Source organism: Aedes aegypti, chromosome 2 (assembly GCF_002204515.2).
Source record: "Aedes aegypti strain LVP_AGWG chromosome 2, AaegL5.0 Primary Assembly, whole genome shotgun sequence".
NCBI classification, from domain to species: domain Eukaryota; kingdom Metazoa; phylum Arthropoda; class Insecta; order Diptera; family Culicidae; genus Aedes; species Aedes aegypti.
In genome coordinates this window covers 389,232,169-389,253,814 of record NC_035108.1, presented here as the reverse complement: position 1 = coordinate 389,253,814, position 21,646 = coordinate 389,232,169, and the positions used below count along the sequence as shown (strand labels likewise).

At 35.9% G+C, this 21,646-nt stretch overlaps 1 protein-coding gene across 1 annotated transcript in view; it reads left to right on the top strand.

Moving 5' to 3' along the window:
• Positions 1 to 200: 200 nt before the first annotated feature.
• Positions 201 to 21,646, top strand: part of LOC5572785 (ras-related and estrogen-regulated growth inhibitor-like protein) — a 60,598-nt gene continuing 39,152 nt past the window's right edge. Inside the window, exon 1 of the mRNA XM_021846979.1 lies at positions 201 to 820. The gene's annotated coding sequence lies outside the window, so the exon portion shown is untranslated. The remainder of the gene's footprint in view (positions 821 to 21,646) is intronic.

The following is a 21,646-nucleotide window of genomic DNA, read 5'->3' as shown; positions in this document are numbered from 1 at the left end:
CATGTCCGTTTCGTATGAAATTCTTTCCCATTCACAACCGGGAGAAAGAACGGACGACACCAGCTCTCGGACAACGCATGCGCTTTCCACCAGCTATAAAATTTTCCGCTCACATTTTTATGGCATCGTGTGTCCCGGTGCTCAGCTGATGAAGCCGTTCGCACCTAGAAATATATATGACCCGACACCACTCGATCTGGTTTCAGTCTGTTGAAGTAGCTTTCCCGGTGTGTTTCGCGAAACGTGCACAATTGTGGAGTTAATATCAGCTAGCAGTAGCATCATCATCATCACCATCAGTATCTAGGATTGATGTCTGCATTTGTCTGAGATTGTTTATGTGTGGTGAATAGCAGCTAGTGGCAGTGCAACAAGTTGTTTTCGTTGGGATAGAGATAGTCAAAGGAAGTGGTAATATCCACTGCCATTCACTGCGGGAATTTGTGTAGTGGTTGTTTGGTGAACCAGCTCAACTTCCGCTTTTAAGTGCCTACCGTAATGGACTCAACGTCTATTGACTGAAATATTGAAAAACGTACAGTGATATTGGTATAGTCTAAAAGAAAAAAAGAAAATCATAGAAAAGCTCAAAGTGAAGGTGAAAAAATACAAGAAGTTTGTGAAATTCATTGAGTTAGCAGGGACAGTGCATTAAATGTTGAGTTTGGTCGAACATTTCCCGCTAAAGAAAAACTACATTTGCAAGTACCAACAGTACAGCGGAAAGCAGTGATTGAATTGTCCCACAAGATTCGGATTTCAAACCATTCACTTGATTGGATTTTAGCAGTTCCCGGAACAGGACATTTCACAAGCCAAGGTAGGTGTATGTGTAGCTGCTTATCACAGAACAATTTACCTACTTCCATTTCTACGCCCTCATTCGGTGGCTCATGTCGAATATCAAGCGCCCCACGCGCATATACGAGAGTTACTATACGACGGCATTCGTGTGAAATTATTTGCCGAGTGGGCGGCTGAATTTATCCTCCCACGACCAATCTTCTAAACACCCAACACTCGCGTCGTCGAGAAGTGCTGATAATGCCAGTTGTACCCATGGAATCTTCTTTTTTTGCGAAGAAATCTTGGTTTTACCTACTATGTAGCTATATGTCATGACGGTGCGAACTTTCTCAATCGAGGAAAATGATTAATTATTTTGTCAATCACTGGGAAAGAAATTAATTTGTAATGTAATCGAATTCACTATATGAACGAAATACAAATATAATACAATGGGTTATACTACCACATGATCTTTAAGGTGAAGATAAATCGAAGCCAAACCACTAATTTTCAGGAGCACGGATTTGGAGAACCAAACATCCGTTTAATCTGAAAACTTAATCGATTGGTCACACGCTGGTGGTGACCAAATTAGGGTTTCAGCTCAAACAGGTGTACGGTTCTGCAGATTTGTGCTCTTGAAAATTTGAGGGTTGGCTTCGATTCATCTTCACCTTAATAGTAAAACAAAAACGGCCAAGACATAGATTGTACATAAGCCACACTATCGCTTTCAAAACCATGAAATGAAAAAAACAGTAAAATATTGAAACTTTGAATCCACTGGTTTTAGATTTAATTTTTTCCTTAAATTTGTCAAATGGATCCGTCCATTAATTACGTAAGAGATTATAAGGGGAGGGAGGGTTTGAGATTTCTTACACGTCATACAAACTATTTTTGATTTTCATACAAAATATTTTAATATGGGGAAGTTTGGGTTTAAAAACTCACAAAACCAAATTTTACAACTACGATGGAGTGCAACTACTCTAAATATGTATACAATCAACCATAGGCGTTGCCAGGATTCCCATCAAAGGGCGATGGACGATCTCCAAAAAGCTTATTCACGAGTTTCACGCAATACGACCATTGTATAAAACCTCTTCACTATGTTTGCATGAAACGTAGAACTATGAAAAACATCCCCTTTCTCTCTTTTCCTTCTCTATTAGCAAAGCTCCAGATTAGAAAAAGTCTGACGCTCCGATTGGCAGAGATTCCATTGACCGACAATTTCAGCCTGGTCAATTCCTGAAACGGGAGTTACAGTTTCTACCAAAAAAAAAACTATGATAAATGGTACCAACATTCCTTTCAGGAATATCCTCCGAATTTCTCCAAGCATACTAGTATTCTTTCAATAAATCCGGCTGAAAATCCCCTGGAAAATGTGGACAGATTCCTATAAAGATTCTGCTAGGATTTGTTATGAGCTTCTCACCTGGTAATTTGCATTATTCTATGATTTCTTCAAGAAACTTCTCAATGTATTCTATCAAATTGATTGCTTTGGAGACTGAATGCACGTTTATTGTGTGTTTTTTCTAAACAGATACATTCGACAAGCGATTCTTTCATTCACTATGCGTTTTTATAAACAGGCGCAAACTAAGTTAATTTTTCATTTGTTATGTAACTATTTTCTTGAGATATCTTCAAGATGTTTCATCAGTAAGATTCAAGTAAATTTTCTGGGACTCGGCCATAATTTTCCTGTTTTTATCAAGTGTTCTTTTAATAATTTCTCTTAGGAATCGTCTTAAATATGTTTCGTACAGAATATCCTTTTTGAAATCTTTTTAAGTATAATTTGAAAAAATCCTTCTAGAATTTTATCCAGAGATTTCTTTGTACATTTTACCACAAATGCTTCGAAAATCCATCTATATGTTTCTTAAGGATTCCTTCTATAAATTCTCCTAAAATTCTTTTGAAAATTTCTCCAAGGATTTCTTCAGGATCATTACAGAAACTTGTAGGATTTAAAATGCAATATGTTGGGGCCCAGATAGCCGTAGTGGTAAACGCGCAGTTATTCAGCATGACCATGCTGAGGGTCATAGGTTCGAATCCCGCTGGTCGAGGATCTTTTCGTAAAGGAAATTTTCTTGAGTTCCAGGGCATAAGAGTATCTTCGTACCTGCCTCACGATATACACATGCAAAAATGGTCAATCGGCAAAGAAAGCTCTCAGTTAATAACTGTGGAAGTGCTCATAAGAACACTAATCTGAGAAGCAGGCTTTGTCCCAGTTGGGACGTAACGCCAGAAAGAAGAAGAAGATGTTGAGGCATATCCTTTGAATTATGTAGTTGATATTTTGGTGTTCTTAGAGGTATTTATAAAACAATTAGAGTAAAACCTAAAGAAGACATTAGAAGAAGTTGGAAAACAGTTCATAACATTATTCCTCATGTGGTTTTTTGAACCGTTCTACCGAAATGCCTCCATGAAACCCCAAAATTAGTTTGAAAACGGTTCGAAAGTACATTTGGTTGAACGGACATTTCGTCGAATGGACATTTGGTCGAAGAGATTTAGTGGCAACATTTAGTATATGATATTTGGTCGAACCGACATTACATGGAAAGGATAGTGGTCGAATCTAAATAGTATGGTATGGAGTAGCATTTTGTCGCTAATACTAGAGTGGTTAAATAATCGAAACAGTATCAGCCATTTTACCAACAATCTCTATGAGTTTCGCAAAGTTTTGTTATTGATTCTTCTAATGTTTCATGTTATTTTTTCGTTCAGGCATGTTCTGTGGTTCGAGATAAGCTGATCCTTTTGTCTCCTCAGTCAAGTCGTCTTCACTTACCCGACACATAGAATTAGTACAATTTTTCATTTTTAATAATTTATTGCTTCTTCTGCAAACTCTGTTTTTATCCGAGGTCATCAACACTGCCAACAAAGCCATATATTTGCTTGAGAAATGTTATTAAACTGCAAGTCACAACAATCCAATTGGACATAAGTAGGGTTACCGACACCTAACAATCACTTCGCCATAAAGGTTGTCTTTAAAACATTTTTCCTGCCGTTCGAATTCTGATTTCCGCATTCAAAAGAGTTACTCTCGTTCGTAAGCTGCAAGATCCGGAATTCAAAGAAAAACCCCATGCACTCTTTCTGAATTCTTTCATCAGGTGAAAATCAGCAGTACATTACGAAGAACGATGATATTCAAAAAGAATAATAAATAATAAATAATAAACATATTATGTGCATATCGTTGAGTAATCAAATAAAAACTTGTTGAGCAGTCAAAGAATGATGATATTTTCAAATAATAATAAATTCACTAGAACTAAATATTTCAGTCAATGTACAAAAAAAACTAGATCATATGAATAATCAAAAATCCTATATTTTGGCATAACTTCAAATTACAAATCAAAAGATGTATGAAATTTAATAATTCACCTACATAAAATGTACCCTTTTTTTATTCACCAACAGTCAATGATTCACATTATTGCAAATAGTACGTTATCTTACCAACTTCGCAAAACTTAGAAAGCAATGATCAATTGTACCAAATGATCTTTCAATAAATTATTTGAAAATAAGCTTTCAACAAAATTTCCGTTCAACAAAACGTCATTCGACCAAAATAAATGTTCCAAAGCAATCCGACCAAATGTCCATTCCACCAAATGTCATTCGACGAAATGTCCTAAAGCCCATGAAGTTATGGTCAAACAAAGATAATTTTCTTTGTTAAATGAGCAAAAATTTGGAGTAAAGTTTTCATAAATTGAATGTTGAAGGGTTTCTGCTAAATAACAAAGATATGTTCATTTCACTGAAGGTCATTTTTTATAACTTGAAATTTCACCTTCAAGTCGCTTGCGCCACCTCTAAATGTTTAATATTTAGAGCTCAAATTTAGAAGTTTCTGTTTTTATATAGATTAAATTGAAAAGAGCACACGAATTTTTGGTTTTGAGAACTTTTGAAAAATAAGGCCTTTTTCGACATCTTATAAGTGAATTTTTGCACATAAAAAGCCTCCATGTGATTTCGTTGTACGTACATTTTGGTTGTCTGAGAAGATTTTTTTTTTTTGATTAAAAATTTCCTATCAGCCAGGAAGAAGTGAGGGAACGCCAAATTTTCTGGAAAGGCTTTTGGCAGAATCCTGTTTTATGTTGAACTCCAAGAATTGTCCAATAAGTTTGTCATAACGCAATTTTCAAAACCTTTCGTAGCAAACTAGTAGATTTTGATTTTCTTTCGTCAGCCTGGGGAGGGGCAATGAAGCTCCCCCTGCCCCTTTCTGGCTTCGCCCATGCAATCAACGTTACATAACACGTTAAGTCCCTCTCAAACAACAGCAACAACATAACAAGATGTTCAAGAGACTATCGGCTTATAGAATGATCGAATTATAGAACACACCAAGCATAAAATTAGATAAAATTAAATGAACGAATATCTTCATTCTCAATACTATTATGTTCACTGTTGTTAGTTAACCGTTTCGTTTTTGTAGTTAGATACTTCATAACGTTCATATGGGCAACTTATTCGTGAACATGAACAAGTGCTCAAAAATTCAAATTTTTTAAAAGACGTCTAAAACATGGGCAGTTTGACCTTTTTCTCTTAACATTTTCATCCATTTTTTTAAGAAAATTTCACTTTTCCAGTTTGAGTAGACTTCAGAACAAGGTGTAGGTAATTAAACTATCACCAAATCAGATTTTTTTTCAATTATGAAGGAGTAATGAAGGAAATTTACGATTCTACCCCATCCAGCTTTTTAAAAGCGCTAATGGCTGCCGCAAACAGGTTCGCTTTCTGGTAAGGATCTTTCGATTTGACGTTTGGCTTGGGTCGTTTTGTATGAGCGGACCCAAGGCAAACGTCAAATCGACCAATCCCTATCAGAAAGCGAGCCTACTTGTGGCAGCCATTACCGCTCGTTTATAGCTGGATTACCCCGAATACTATTACTCCGAATGTACCATTACCCCAAGTTCCATCAACCCGAATGCTGTTTCCCAGAATTTATAATTATCTTGACATGATTACATGACATTTGGGGACATGACGTTCAGGCTAATGGGCTAAAATCAAAAATAAATCTACGTCGATCGGTGACCTAAAAGTTAACACTCAAGCCTCTAAACTTTACCATTTTGAATAAACAACGTCTAATGCGTAGTTCATTTTGTCAAGTACTGTACATATAAAATTCAAAATGTCAAATCTGGCAAAGAAAACTTTGGTTAACAAGAACATTGTAGAAATATTTATAGAGCCTAAGCTAAGAATTAAACACTCTCCCAGTGGGAATGTAATGTCATGAATAACAATAAATGTTTCCTTTCACAATTCAACAGCACAGCAAAACTTCAATCACAAAATCAACCCAAAATTTATTTGTATAACAAATCAGAATTGAAACAACACTCTCCAGTTCTAAGGATAAAGCACCCACGTAAGAATTAGAGAAGCCGGCTCTTTTGTTTCCTCAGTAAAACATGCAACAGTTGTCCACCCCATCTACCTCGGGGCGATGAAATTCCAAGATTTTGCTCAATCTTCTCAGAAGTACCTACGATATCCCCGACCACCACCGTATGTAGGCAGATTGGAAAGCAACGTCTTTTGAAGCCTTTCAAAAAACGTCATCGTTACATTTCCATCGTTGCACGGTAACAAGGCCATTATTTGAGGAAAATCGTCACCGGCTATTGTGAATCGAATAAAAGTTGGTCAAGTGATCCATCTCGAACCGAAAAGAGAGTGGAAAAGATGGATTTTCCTTTGAAGTTGGCTCGTTTGTCATTTGGCTTCTCGTTGCTCAGTCATTTTTTCATTTATGGTGGTGCAATGAACGAATCAACGGTTAAATTTAACGCCAAATACCTATATGGTTTCACTTTTTTACATTTATAACATTTAAGGTTATTTACCTAAGTTCAGTCGATTGACGAAAACCTCACGAAAAAAATACGTAACATTTCAGCATTAAAGCTCAACTGTTGGTTACCTTCTTGTTCTGCAGAAAGATTCTACTTCTACCTTTTGGGTTACAGCCTGCTTCTCAGTTTAATGTTCTGAGAGCATTTTTACAATCGTTAACTCTGTCTCAAAGTTTCACCTTCTGTCTATGTAGCTCGCTTAATACCGTGAAATTACCACAGGAGACTACTATAGGAGACCTTTCCAGTAAGTTTGCAGAATTGTAAATACGTAGTAGTATCGAATACATTCGCTGAATATACATATGAGAATTTGAGATAAGACGTTTGGGGTGTATTGACAAAGTTGTGTTTTGTCAGAACGTTTTCAACGTAAACTACACATTTATACAATTTCAAATTAACATCCTTATGTGATCTCTGGTTTGCTGTGGTGTATCTCTGCCTGAATCATAGAATAGAAGTTATTCCGAATGCAGCGTTTCAGTATGAACTAGAAGAAGAATGCAATTGCACCATTCGAGGAATAACTGAAAGGGTATTTATTTCTTATCATCTCATGACACGGCTGTATTTATGACATGTTTTGGTTTCCAGCTGCGACGCATTTGGTCGACTCATTTGTAGTCATTTTTGTCCTCTGGAATCCAGAATATCGACGCGCAATTTCACCAAACAATGCAATAATTGGACTAAAATTTACGAGTACCATCGGCATTAATTATTTCCGCGTTTCCAGGGAAAGAGCATTGCGCAAACTACGGCGACAACCGAAAATATATTCATTGAGGAAAAACACATTTCGGAGGCATGGGTGCCACTGACACAAAGGATTCGAGAATTTATCATTGAGCAGCACACACAATTTTGACCGTGCAAAAACGAGTGACAATGTCCACAGTGACCTCGTTCCCGAAGCATCGAGCCAAATTGTCTCGGCCAGTAAAGCACTGTGTGACGGAAGATAATTATCACTGACTATTTATCGGTTTTACCGAGCGACTTGAAACGTCCGTCCGCTTCGGCAAAGCTGTGACACGGTGCCTATGGTCGTGCAGTGTTTAATAAACTTTGGATCACGACTTGGATATGACAAGGTGGAAACAAAATTAGAATTGTCACTGAAGATCATTTATGAAATAAAAATTGTTCATAGAGAGATCCAAATAGGATCTCTCGAGAATCTCAGGAAAATAAATATCCCACGGACGATCATACCTAAATGTGGTTACAAACATGAATTAGACTTCAAAGTGAGATAAGTGACTTCATTCAATACAGTGGTTCTTAAGACATCAATTGAGAACCACTGTATTGAATGAAGCCACTTGACAGTAATCTCTCCAACTGAGCGCAGCTTTGAAATCAAGAATTATCCCTTTTCACTATAACACAGTTTTCTTGCAACTAGACAAATTTATACACTGCTCTGCTAGTTTTCTCACGTTGTCACGTGGACAGAGTCTGCTTCTCAGCTTATTCTTCTTTTGAGCACTTCCAGAGTTATTAACTAAGAGCTTTATTTGACAAATTACCATTTTGTTATATCCTCAAATATATTTTATCGTAATAATAACTGAAATAGTTGAATAGATGCCTGCTGTAACATTCATCCATATGAGTATAACTTTAATGTCAGAACACTAAATTTGGCGAAATATCTCGAAAAACGACGCACAATTTCGAAGAAAACTGTATTTCACAAATGGCAGTAGAATATGTTTTGAAAATTAAATGACGATTCTCACATACCAAGCGTGGGGTCAGGGTTAATCGTTAATGTGAACAAAATAAAAGAAAGAACGCTTAGTCTTAAGTTACTATCAAGAGTCGATCAAGAATTGAGAAGAGAATATAGAACTAATAGGGAGCCGGATCCTAATCTTGGCGCTTTTGATTCACTTCGGCAGTGGGGTTTTTGAAAGCTTCAAAGCTCACATTTGGCCATAATATGCGTTATTCGAAAGCGCTTCTTATTGCCAAGTTTCAAACAATTCTGCCGATAAAAAAAAAAACATTCCAAAGTGAATTAAAAAAGTCCCCAAGTAGCTCTGCACCCTATTGAAATGTTTAGAGATGTGTTAGGTACAGGAACTAAAAATTCAAACAATTTAGAATCATATAATTTAAGAAATGGCCAAAAGTAGCAAAACTTCTTCAGCTGGTCATTGACACAGAGAAATTCTTCACTAGAACAACAGATTTACCTTATGTTCTGTTTATGTAAGCACACATTTTGTCGCTCGTGGCCTGTAGAAAACTTGAAGTACGTCCGTTTTTGCACCGATTTTCCACACACCACATGAGACGCAATCGTCACCAGCCACAGCTCGTCCGGACATCCATCATCGAACTTGAGCAGTACCTATCATTCATCTTTTGTTGTTCAGCCACCATGGCTTACAAACATCCATGAATGGGGTGGAAAAACTTTACAAAGCTAGCTCGCTGATTCATACCGTGCCCATAAGCTGAGACGCAAATGTTCATTCATAAAAACCTGACCGATCGAGCTTACAAGTCATTCGAGAAGAATTTCCTCAAAGACATGACAACCCACCTTTCCGCCAGTCCTAGTAAGATAAACATATTGCGCCTGGATGGAAGTGTAAAATCTAGTTTGAGCAAAGCGGATGGAATATAAACAGAACATTTTTCAACGCTAAACGATCAGCTGCCTATAGGCTTGTTTATAGCGTAGGTTTACCTTTGGGCAGGGTGAAATTGTTGACTCAGTACGTGGAATATGCGCATTTTTTTGGACAAGGAAATGATGCTACTATTTGAGGCGTCGTTTACCAAACAGGAATTTTCCTATATAGCTACAGCAATCTCAAATTGCTTAAGTGTGTACAAGCTAACTATTGGATATATACGGACCTGGCTTAATTGGTTGAATACCAGTATAAACAGGTGCAAGTTAAGTTGATCAGTTTGGTTAATGACACATTCTCTCTACATTGAATTTACATAGTTTTGCAACATCTTAACATCAAAGGGTTTTAAAAGCAAAATTGTGGTAGAAAAATTAAATAAAATAAACAATGAAACCATTCTTGGGAGTTATAAACTATTGAATGGTCGAGGTTTAGTTAGACCAGATCTAGTGTTTTGAGTGCTTTAAGGAAAACATACTTCAACCATTCGAAATAACATATCCGTATTATTTCAAATAATATTAAAACTTGTGTATAATATAAAACATCTATTTTAAAATACCATAGGAAAACCAGAATTGAAGAAGTTGTTGACTTTTATTTACTATGCCAAAATATCGTCTATAGATCCGGTCTGCCTGAATACCGACCAAATCCAAACCAATGTTATTTAAAACTAGTGATCCCGGCATACTTTGTCTCAAGTGGGGGAATTCGGATCATAAAGGACACATCAAGCAAATGCTTGTTTTAGGACCATACAATGACATTTTTTTCAAATTACTCCCAGCTAGTTTTCAAGTTTTATGTTAGTACAATGTGCTACAATTTATTCATGGTAATAAAAATCATATCATATGCCAGAAAAGTGAGATAGAAAATTAGGTCCAAAACAAGGCTAGTAAAAAAATATCGGCGCAAAATGAACTCTTGCATGAAATTTAATAATGCCAAAATATTTGATGTCTGTCAGTCGTTTCGATGTGTAAAAGGGCTCTCACTCTATCATAAGAGCTAAAAAGAACCTTTCTGGGTTCGTTATTTTGCAAATAATAGATTCCCCCACCGCCTTGCTTATAAGCCAACTTAAAGCGGAGAAAAACTTAAAGTCAAATTTCAAAGGAAAATGGAAGCAAAACATAAACTTTTTTACCGTCAAATATTTCAAATGCAATATAAATTTCATGCAGTGTATGCACTTTTGATGAAGTATGCATATTCTCAGAGATTGAGGAGGTGTCCATTTCGCCCCGGGTGTTCATTATGCCCCTAATCCCCCTAGGCTGTTGGAAAACACCATTGAACATCCCATTCCCATACAAAATAACAGTTCCGTTCACTTTCGTCTTTTGTAGGTACTGTTCCAGTGAATATTGTTAGTTTTATTCGAACAAAACACGTCGGAGCATTTCAGGAACACAACTATTAGATAATTTTCAAAATCCTATAGCCCGTTCTCAAGCCAACTCGTGTCATACAAACATCATTCCATTTTTTTAGATAGATAGATATACAGACTAGTTAGCTCGGCAAACGTAGGCTGTTTTATAATGTTCGATAGAATCGCATAGGGTAACCAATATATTTTGAAACTTCATATATTTGAACCCTCTAGATCATTTTCTGACAAATTTCCCAGTTTAAATCAAAAGATCAACTCAGTTTGCATTGGGATGGATAGGACTGTTGTACACTTGCAACAACCGTTTGCGTTTGTCTTTATTATGACTGAAATTATTTAAATTCAATCGGTTCATCCAAGCAACCATTACACACTGAAATTGAAGTCGTCAGAAATTTTTCGAATGTAAACAAAAACTTCAAATTTCTGAGCTAAAAGCATTAAATTCCTTCAGTTTTTCATTGTTAGTCGATTGATCGGACCTAGGACAGGACGTGACAGCTCAACTAAAACTGCACCGTTGTTTTTCAGTCAATAACTTTGACGATGCAAAAGCCAGTGCTACCAGTATCTTTTCAATCGAATCCTCTGAACAAATTAAAATATAAAGGCTCATAATATTATAGTTTTTTGCACGCTTCTTTCATTCAATGTAATAGAGGATAAGCTAACATATAAAAATCTTTTTTTTTTTCAAAACCGGGGATGTTTTTAGAAGAAATCGAAAACAAATACCATTATTTTGCTCTCTATTAAGTATGTTGTAGTTATTTTAGCATTGTAGGAACACATGCGGTAAACTTGACATCGAATTTTAAAAGATTTGAAACAAAATGATCTCATGAAAAATGTTCAAACTTTTGGTGAAAACTCTAATTTATAAATTAGCAACACGGCCTGGCTAACAACAAAGTGCCCTGTTGCAATTTAACTCAACGATGTGAAAGTAGGCCTTTGCCAAAACAACCAATGAGAAGTGGTCTTTTTTTGACAGGTAGGGTCGGTGTTCCCTTAGTGGACAGTCCCACTAGTGGCTTTTTACGACCGTTTTGCTATAAATCTTTTCAAAATATTTTTTGACATGAAGGTTAAGAGCTATTTTTCTAAATACTATTGATAGATAGCTTGGTTTTGTTCAAAAAATGATCGAAATAATTAGTTTTGCTTAAAATTTGAGCTCCCTTGCGCCTATAGTAAACCTATTGTTCCTATAGTAGCGCAACTGAGAGAAACTATTTTTTATTATACAAAATAATTGATACATTAAGAACTTTTTTACATCAAACGAAATCTTTTGATACATACTCTATAGGAAAAATATAAAAGTTTTGTAAAAATACGGTTTTGATTAGTATTTTGTCAACGCCGTGATGCTAGTGCTACAATAGGAACAGAAATTAGAAATAGTGTTAAAAATAATGACACTGCCGTTATTTTTCGATTTTATACGAATATTTGTTCTTAGCTATGCGGCTATTGGTACATCGACCCTAATTGGTTTCGTTTTTGCACTTTTACCTGACACGTCTTGTCTTAGGATCGGACCTGAGACGAGACTCGCGAAGACGGTCTTCTTTTTCTGTGATAGCTGAGTTTTTTTTTCTTATTCCACTTTGTGTTTATACCAATTATGCCCATGCTGTTCAAATCCTCACATGAACCTTTCAGCAAAAAATGATTGAGTTTGCATCACATCGAATCATAAACAGCCGTTTGAGTGAAATTTCATGCCAGCAAACGTAGCAGACATTAGAAATAATTAATCTTCTGCTTAGATTTATCAGCAACTTTGGAAAAAACTGCTCCGCCGACTGAGGTTTTTAATAACAGTTTGCTTTAAACACAATACTTTTCACTTTTTCAGCCATAAAAACGGTGGGCTGCATTTGACGTTTCTGAGTGGGGAATCTGGGCTGCATATGACGTTGATATTTTTCCTCTTCGCGAGTCTCTCTCAGGATCGGACTATGCACAAGCATATTAAACAAATAGCATCTTAATCTTTGTCTCCAATCGAATGTAAACGCCAAAGGTCCAAAATTTATTCTTTTATGGTCCAAAATTTATTGGGATATCCAGTGCTTCACAATTCCATTATTTGCTTCATATTTTGGACTATATATTACCATGTGGTATTTTTATCTTAAACTAGTGGTCCCGGCAAACTTCGTCTTACCATCAAGTAGGCTGTTGGAAAACGTCAAGAAATGATACCTTACTCTTCTCCCGTTTTCCCCATTATTCCGGAGAATTTCCTGAACTATTTCCTCGTACGAACACGTCGCATGCTTTGTGGAGGGCAACAGTGAAAAACTTGCGTTAATCCGTTGACCTGTTCTCATGCCATTTCGTGACATACAAACACCTGTCCATTTTTATTTATATAGATGGTATGGGACGAAAATTCAAAATCACTGCCAAAGGGGTCCAAAATACGACCGTTACGATACAAAAGACAGTTTTCACTCGGTTTTCCTTCCGATGTGTTTCTTAAACTATTTGTACACACAGCCACCTTTGACAAATAAAACCAAGCATGATTGGTTCTAATTCGTTCACTTGTTCTTGGACCATCTCGTGTCAAACAAACACCATTCCATATTAATTTATGAATAAGATAGATAAATACATAACTTATTACCTCCAGTTTAAGCTTTAGTAGTTTAATACAAATACTTTCAAAGTTACACATTAGACCTGCACAATTTTTGAGAGTTTTTCTCAAATTCCCTATGCCAGCCACATCACCTACTTAACGTATTTATCAAAAAAAATATTTGGTAAAGTAATTGCTTGGAATATATCCTTGTTTTCTTTTTAAGTATCTATTTGCTAAGACAATAATCTATCATTTTGAAGAGGACACTATTGTGGTTCGACAGCTTTTTTATCATATTTTTATCATACGTAAAGAGCTAAACAGCCTAAAAAATTGTTTGGCTGTCAAATCATTTGTTTGATTACAAAACCATGATTCTACGGTCAATGGTAATCAGTGTTGTGAAAAACTCAATTTCTCATAACTCACGTCTGAGATTTTTCATGCGTGAGTTGTCAATCACGCAACTCAGCAGTCAAAAAATCATGGGTAAGTAGGCTCACCTTTTTGACTCATTGTTTCGTATTTCCACAGTTTACTCACACACAGCAATAATTTTTTGTTAGTCTGGTAAAATTATAGTAATCCTTTCTAACGTAAAAAAGAACATTCAGGTTTCACGAGTTTTTGGCGGGTTTTGCGACTGAATCATTTTTTACGGTTTGAGTTGGTTGAGTGATTTTGTATTAAAATCTCAAGCGTGAGATTTGCGAAGTAGATCTCCAATGAGTTTGCTCTCACGGGAGAGCGTATTGATTGAGATTTGAGTGTGAGTGAGTCTATCAACACAGGTGGTAATGAGGGTGGGTAGGTGTCGATAAAGGCCATTTTTGGCGTTATGAAATTTGTGAATAAACACTTGAATTGGATACATGCTCACTGAGATGAGAAACAGGCACTGCCCCATAAAAAAAGGAGATGAAGATGGTTGCCAACAGGATATTTTGAAAGAATAACTGACATATGAAAGAAGGGAAAATATATGATGAAAATTTCACCGACGAATTTTACGCACCATTAAGTTTACCTTAGAGACGCACACAAGAATGGTCAATCTTTTTCAACAGAATGATCAACATTTTTGCCAGCAAAACCAGGTACTGCACTGTATCTCATGCTATTCGGGATAATGGCTCATTCGGGGTTGTGGCCTTCGGGGTAATGGCGTTGGAGATGGGATTGGAGCAAAAAAATAAAAAAGAAGCAATATTTTTTATTTTATATTACAAAAACGCAACATAACAAAACGTTTGAGTTATACAATTCCGTACATGATCAATTTCCAACCATTTATATCGAAAAACGTACACAGTGTTCCCTGCAGCCTAGTTCCCGCATGCCAGAAACAGTATTCCAATTTTAATTCGTTTTTCGCACCGCTTTCCTTATCCCTTACTCCCACCTTTGGAATGCATTTTCCACCACGCACACTAACAGCTATGCGTGCCCACACTCTACCTACATCCCGTGTTGAATTCTTCGCTTGCATACCTTCAATTCCCTGCATGCAGCGAGAGGAATGCCGCATTTCACCATAGGTCTCGTCTCATTTAAAGCCAAAATTAAATTCTATACTGTAGCCGCAATCCAACTTCTACGAAAAAAATTCTCCCCAAATCGGGCCTATAGCTGGCCACATTCATGGTCGCCAGTCGAGAGATACCCGCACACGTGTATTTCGCCGATCATACGAACCTAAAAAACTTGAGCCTTGCACGAGCTCGTAACAATTCACAGAAGGTCGGTAACCTCGTTGGAGGAGAGACATCTACCACGAGCGGTACCGTCAACTATCTTAGTGGATATTTAGAGCAGCAGCAAAGTCCGTGTAAGTACAGTGTTTGACAAAATATTCGCAACTTACGAGCTTGCTAAAGACAATTTTCATGAAAAAGTTCCATATTTTGAGAAAAAATTGAAATTTCTAATTGTTAAAAATTTAACTTTAGTGGCTAAAGTTTAGTCAAATTGAAATAACTTCCGAACTCGTTATTTTAAAAAATAGCTCGAACATACATGTTCAAATTTAAATTATGTCTAGGGTGCTGCAAAAATTTCATTCACATCGGTTGCAGAATCTACACATCTGAAATCTACACGGCTAAAAATCTGATAATATCGAAGGATGAGACCGTAAATTATATATTCGTAGAAGCTAAGGCTCGCTAGATATGTTGAACGACCATGCGCTTCCATTATCTACAGTTGTGTTCAGAATAATAGTAGTGAAAGCCGATTTTCATACAAAATGCTCAACTTTGGCATGCTGTAACTTTGTTTTCATACGAGCAATCGGCATGAAATTTTGGTAGTGAACTACAAATATGCTCAATTTCATTATCAAAAAATTTGAAAATTTTCACACTACCGGCTAAAAAGTTAAGCACCAGGTGAAATCGCTCAAAATAATAGTAGTTTTTCTTTTGTAAATTTTTGTTCAGCAACAATTTAGTAAAAAATTGTATTGTCTATACATTTAAAGCTTGGGTGGAAATGGTTGACACGATGTGTAAAGAAAAATTCAAAAACTCAAAATACAGCAGATATTTAAATTATTAAAACTACTATTATTTTGAGCGATTTCACCTGGTGCTTAACTTTTTAGCCGGTAGTGTGAAAATTTTCAAATTTTTTGATAATGAAATTGAGCATATTTGTAGTTCACTACCAAAATTTCATGCCGATTGCTCGTATGGAAACAAAGTTACAGCATGCCAAAGTTGAGCATTTTGTATGAAAATCGGCTTTCACTACTATTATTCTGAACACAACTGTATATGCCATCAATGTTTTGTGCGTGTGGCATCGGCAGAAAATCATGAACGAATTTCCTCGAAAAGAGTTATGTTTGTGTTTAGCTTGCATTTAGTAACGTATACTGTAATTGGATCATGGTTTCATTCATGGTGACATATTTGCGTTCTGTGAAATATCTTATTTTAAGGCGATTATAGAACGAAGTCAAACCTCAAATTTTCAAGAGAACAAGACTTGAGAACCAAACTGCGCTCCACGTTGAAAATTTATCCCATTGGGCACCACCAGCAAGCAAGCAATTTGATTGATTTTCAACGCGAACTGTTGTCAGATTCTTCAGCCTTGTGCACTTGAAAATTCAAAGTTTGGCTTCGTTTTATAATCACCTTAACGGTAGAATATTTTATTTATCTCACTTTTATGCACTTTGAAGTTGCCATTTTTGTATCCGTATATTGTGTAAAGACGTTCGTGAATTAACGGTGGAGTTTAGATAATCACCGAGAAAAGAATCACCCAACTAGGATTTCTTCATTCAAATCCAATTTAAGTTGAAATAATGATAAGGGAGATTGAACATTCAAACACTTTTTAAATTTGGTTCGCCCTAGTTTTTAATTCTACGCCAACCAGTTATTCTTGCAGTATTTATTTTGGCTTGTAAATGAGCAATTGAGCATGGAAACTGCTGTATATACCTATCTCTAAGGGAATAAAAACTGAATGGAAAGTTAACCAATAAAATGAAGTGCTTTGGAAACAAATTAAGTTGAAACCTAGGTTGCATCATGTTTATCGGAGATAATCCCAATGGATAAGCTTAACCCTTAAAGTACCCATTCTTCGAAGAACCACATCAGTTCAGTCTTCCATCTATAGATACTCCACATGTTCGGTTTCCGCAAACAACACCAAGAGCCCTTCCCGACACCTGACAAAACAGCAAGGTAGTTGGGAAAATGTCCATTCTATTGCACCAAAGCCATATAGCAACTGGGTTGTTATGTTGAAATCAACTTCTACTGCCGAGAAAATCCATCAATCTTGTTTTATTCAATTTCGATACACACATAGCAACAGAGAGAGGGCGAGGCATCATCATTGTCACTACCATTTACCGCCGACCACTTGCCTTGTCTTTGACGCGTTGTAGCGTTAAAAGCACCATTATGGCGAGTGATTCCCATGAAGTGTTTAGCGTTGGTGCCTGCCAACTTTTCCTCCCTGTTTTCCGGTGACATTGAAACAATGTGCCTCGGATTCGAAGCAGCATGATGGGGCTAGCGAGGGTTTCAATGGAAAGAGAAAAACGTTATTTCATCATAAGTAACAATTCTGAGCCCATGCATAATGGAAATCAAGGGCAAGGCTACAGATGCAATAATGAATGCGTTAAACGAGACATTTTTCTTTAAACGAGTTTTAGAACGAATGTTGAAGAATCGATATCTGACTCAGCTGGGGGAGATCTTTACAACAACGTTGGAAACTATAACGCGAGGTGTTGAAATATTAAATATTTGCAACCCACCAGTCAGCTGTTATAACCCAAACGTCGCCCAAACAGCTGGCGCCAGATGAGAAAGACCCGATCCGGCGAGATGTAGCGACATACTAGCCATTATAGCTAACGACATGAGCCGAGAAAAACATCACCTCGATGATCCAACTAGTGTAAATTCCTTTTCACAGGCACTTGTAACAAAAACGAAATAAAGACAAAGTAGTCGGGTGCGACTTCTAGTACTACATTTTGTCTCTTGATATAACACTCGGTGTCCAAGTTTGACAGATCGCAGTACCACCTCAGGTGCGATAGATTTCGGGACATAAAGGTCTTTGTTTCGAACCCTAGAATAACGAATTCGAAAATGACAAACCACACAACATTACACAAAACATTTTCTTTTCGGATAGCTGACAAATTTTCAAAACTCATCACCGTTGAAAAGTCGCGTGAAATTAAACGTCTCAATAAATTCCTCAGCATCGCAAAAGGAAGCTGTTACAAAGCGTGAGGATAGCCGCAGACACGCTCACGATCGTAGTGACAAATGTATCTTCATTAAAATAGATTCATTGAAGCGTGTATGGGCGGTGCCCGGATGGGACACAAAGGAGTTTTAAAACCAATTGGTAATTCAAAATCTGAAAGTAAAAGATGTTAAATTACTGTCTTTCAACAATTATCACAGTTATTGGAGCGATATGAAATTCCTTCGGAATATTCTCGATATTTTCGAATTGAAATTTTTTTTGACAGCTCTAGCTGTGAGATATCAACATCCTTAGACTACGTTTTATGTGACTCATGACAATTTTTTAATATCTAGTTGGTGACATGATATTACAGCACATAAAGCATGTTTCAAGAGTTGGCGTTAAACGGGAGTGTAATATTTCCTATAAAAACGTTTAGCATAAGAATTACATAGCGTAACAAAAATGGTATTTTTGCGTGTCTTGAGTAGATTAGATTATGAGTCACTGAATCTAGTGCCGTTTTCAGAAATGTTCCAGCACGTCAATTTTTTTAGCTACAGTTTGTATAAAACACTGGTTTTATTGATGTTTACATGTAATTTAAAGTATGATTTATCAAACTTTTTTGTGATCTAATCCACCAAGCATGTGAAATATGACTTAAACTTTCATTCCAAAAAACATGTAGCTGTAACTGAACGATAAAATTTATATTAAATCGATTTTTTTAACATGTTGGCAGTCTTCATACAAAATTCTTCGTTTCTTTTGTATGGTAAAATGTAATATTTTTCTAAACCACCAAACATAACTTTTGAACATCAAAAGTATTATGAACTTTGTTAAAAAGTATTGTTATACCCATGAAGTTTGAACTCTATGACAAATTAAGCAAATAAATTGCCAAACAAGCTGGCAAATTTGCATGCAAGTTGGTTGAAACAGTCAAATTTTGCATTTTTAACAGTTATATCTCAAAAATTAGACGGATCCAGCAACTCTTAATCAAGTAAAAAGCGGTTTTGGTGCTTGAAGTGTAACGTGCCATTTTAAAATGCTACATGTTCTTGTATGCTTGATGTGAATCGTCTATTATGCCAAACGTCCTTATGCGAAACGACTTTATGCGAAATGGCCCACCACCACGAGAAACACCAGATTTTTTTCTTTCACAACCAGCAAAATGGAGTTCAAAAACATAACTTCTTTCCATTTCTCGGCATGGTAATTGATCCAGTTAATGATAAAGACTATTTTCGATTGGAAATTGCCTGAAAAATCTATTGGCAGTGGTTCCATTATTTGGAGATTTTGCTCTGGTCGTTCAAGGGTACGAAATCATCTGGATTTCTATTTGTACAAGAATATTAGAATATACGTATTGGGATTTCACACATTCTATCAAAGAAGTCTCCAAGAGAAGTTTTCGCAACGTTTTATCTAAGAATAAAGCAAAATTTCCTTTAGAAAAATATTTAGAAAGCATTCATCTTGGGATTTCTTTAGAATTTCGTCCCTTTTAATATTCATGCGACGCTTTCAGACTAGCGATGGGCGATTTTGAATCGATGTTCCAAAAATCGATTTTTTTGTTCCGATAAATCGATTTTTTGAATCGATGTTTGGAGCACTCAAAATCGAGTGAATCGATTTTCTTTATTCGATTATTTGTTTCGATTCAAAATGATGTAATTGCTTAGAATTTTTCAAGGAGTTGACATAGTTTTGAATCAGTCTCGAAGTGTTTAATATATAATTTTTAATTTCACTCGTCATTCAATCGTAGGAATTTAACAATTATATGCAATTTCATTTGGTCTTATTTTGAAAGCTTGTTTTTCTAAATTTTTGCATGAGCTTGACATTCGAATCGATTCAAAAACATCGATACAAATGATTCGATTTTATCGGTGAATCGATTCGATGCATGGAATTTGAATCGATTCAGTAACATCGATGTTCTGGTCAATTTTGCCCAACGCTATTTCAGACACAAGACTTTATTTTATGAGTTTTGCCAGAAGTTTTAGTCAAGATATTCTCTAAACTACGTAACTCAAGAGCGGTCGCACGTTCAGCCATCGCTAGCACAACCTCGCTTGAGCTGTGAATGTAAAGCGAGCTTTTTTAATGTGCGTGTACTCAGTACACGTATGCAATCGGTTTTGGGTTAAATAAAATCTCCAGAAATATTATCAAGGACTTCACCAAGTGTTCGTCGAAGAATTCTAGTAATGACACCTCCAGTAAATATCTCAACAAAATCTATCAACTATTTTTTTTAATTTCTTCATAAAAAGAGTATTCTTTCAATTTATGCATTTTCCAAACTGATATATTTTTAACTATACAGAAGAGATGGTTATTTGTAGATTAATGATTAAATGCCTTTGCTTTAAAAAAATTAAGCTATCTTATGCAATCTATATTGTTGTTCTGAATAATAGCAGCCCATGTCGATTTTCATGAGAAATGCTCGAATTCGGCATGGAATGTTTTATTCTTTTCCAAGCAATCGAGGTGAAATTTTTTGCACAAAACTTTAAATAGGTTCAACTTTGTTATTGCAAATTTTCATTTTATTTTCTAAACCTTTGCGGAAAAGTGAGATACTATGCGATTTTTTGCGACAATAGTAGCTTTCCATTTCAAAATATGTTTTGTTCAAATATTTTAGACATTTTTGGTTTGGGTGTACGTTTGTTCACTAGGTGGAGGTTGCTCGAATAGTAAGTGATATAAAATTTAAGAACTCAATGCTGAGCGGAAATTTATTTCTACAAACTGCGATTATTTCGAACAATTTCTCCTAGAACGTCACTTTCCAGCAAGGGCACAGAAAGTTTTAAATTTTGTGGTTCGAATATATTTGTGCTTCTGTGGAGAAAATTTTAGGTCGATTGTTAGAAAAGGAACACAATTAGAGCATGCCAAAGTTAAGCATGTTGTATGAAAATCGACATGCGCTGCTATTGTTCAGAACAGTACTTCAGCATTGAGAACTCATGATATAGTTAATTTTTAAGACCAAATGGCATACGGCCAAATGACCTGGAAGCATTTCAATATGATCAAATTTTGCCCCACTTTACTCTACCTCAAAGAACCCTACAAGAATATATTTTAGATAAAGCCAGAAAAAAATTGTATTTTTTTTTCAGTAGGTAGCTCAAATTTTCAAAATCAAAGGAATTCCCAGAGATTGTTTCAGATGCAGAAACACTTTTTACGCTTAACGTCTTTTACACATTTTCTGAATCAATCTTCTTATTTTCAGGTTATCTTCGAATGAATCCCAACAGTAACACCTGAAACGATCACTGGATGGATGAGAATTTTCTGAAATAATTGCTAATATATTCTTAGAGCTTTTCTTGGGTTTTCACCAGAAGTTGTTTCCCAGAGGAACTTGAAAAGAGCACATCAGAGAATAGAAAAAAATGCTAAATTATCTTCAAGTTTTTATTTAAACTCCTCAAGGAGTCTTAATTCTTATGTGAAATTATCTGGTGGA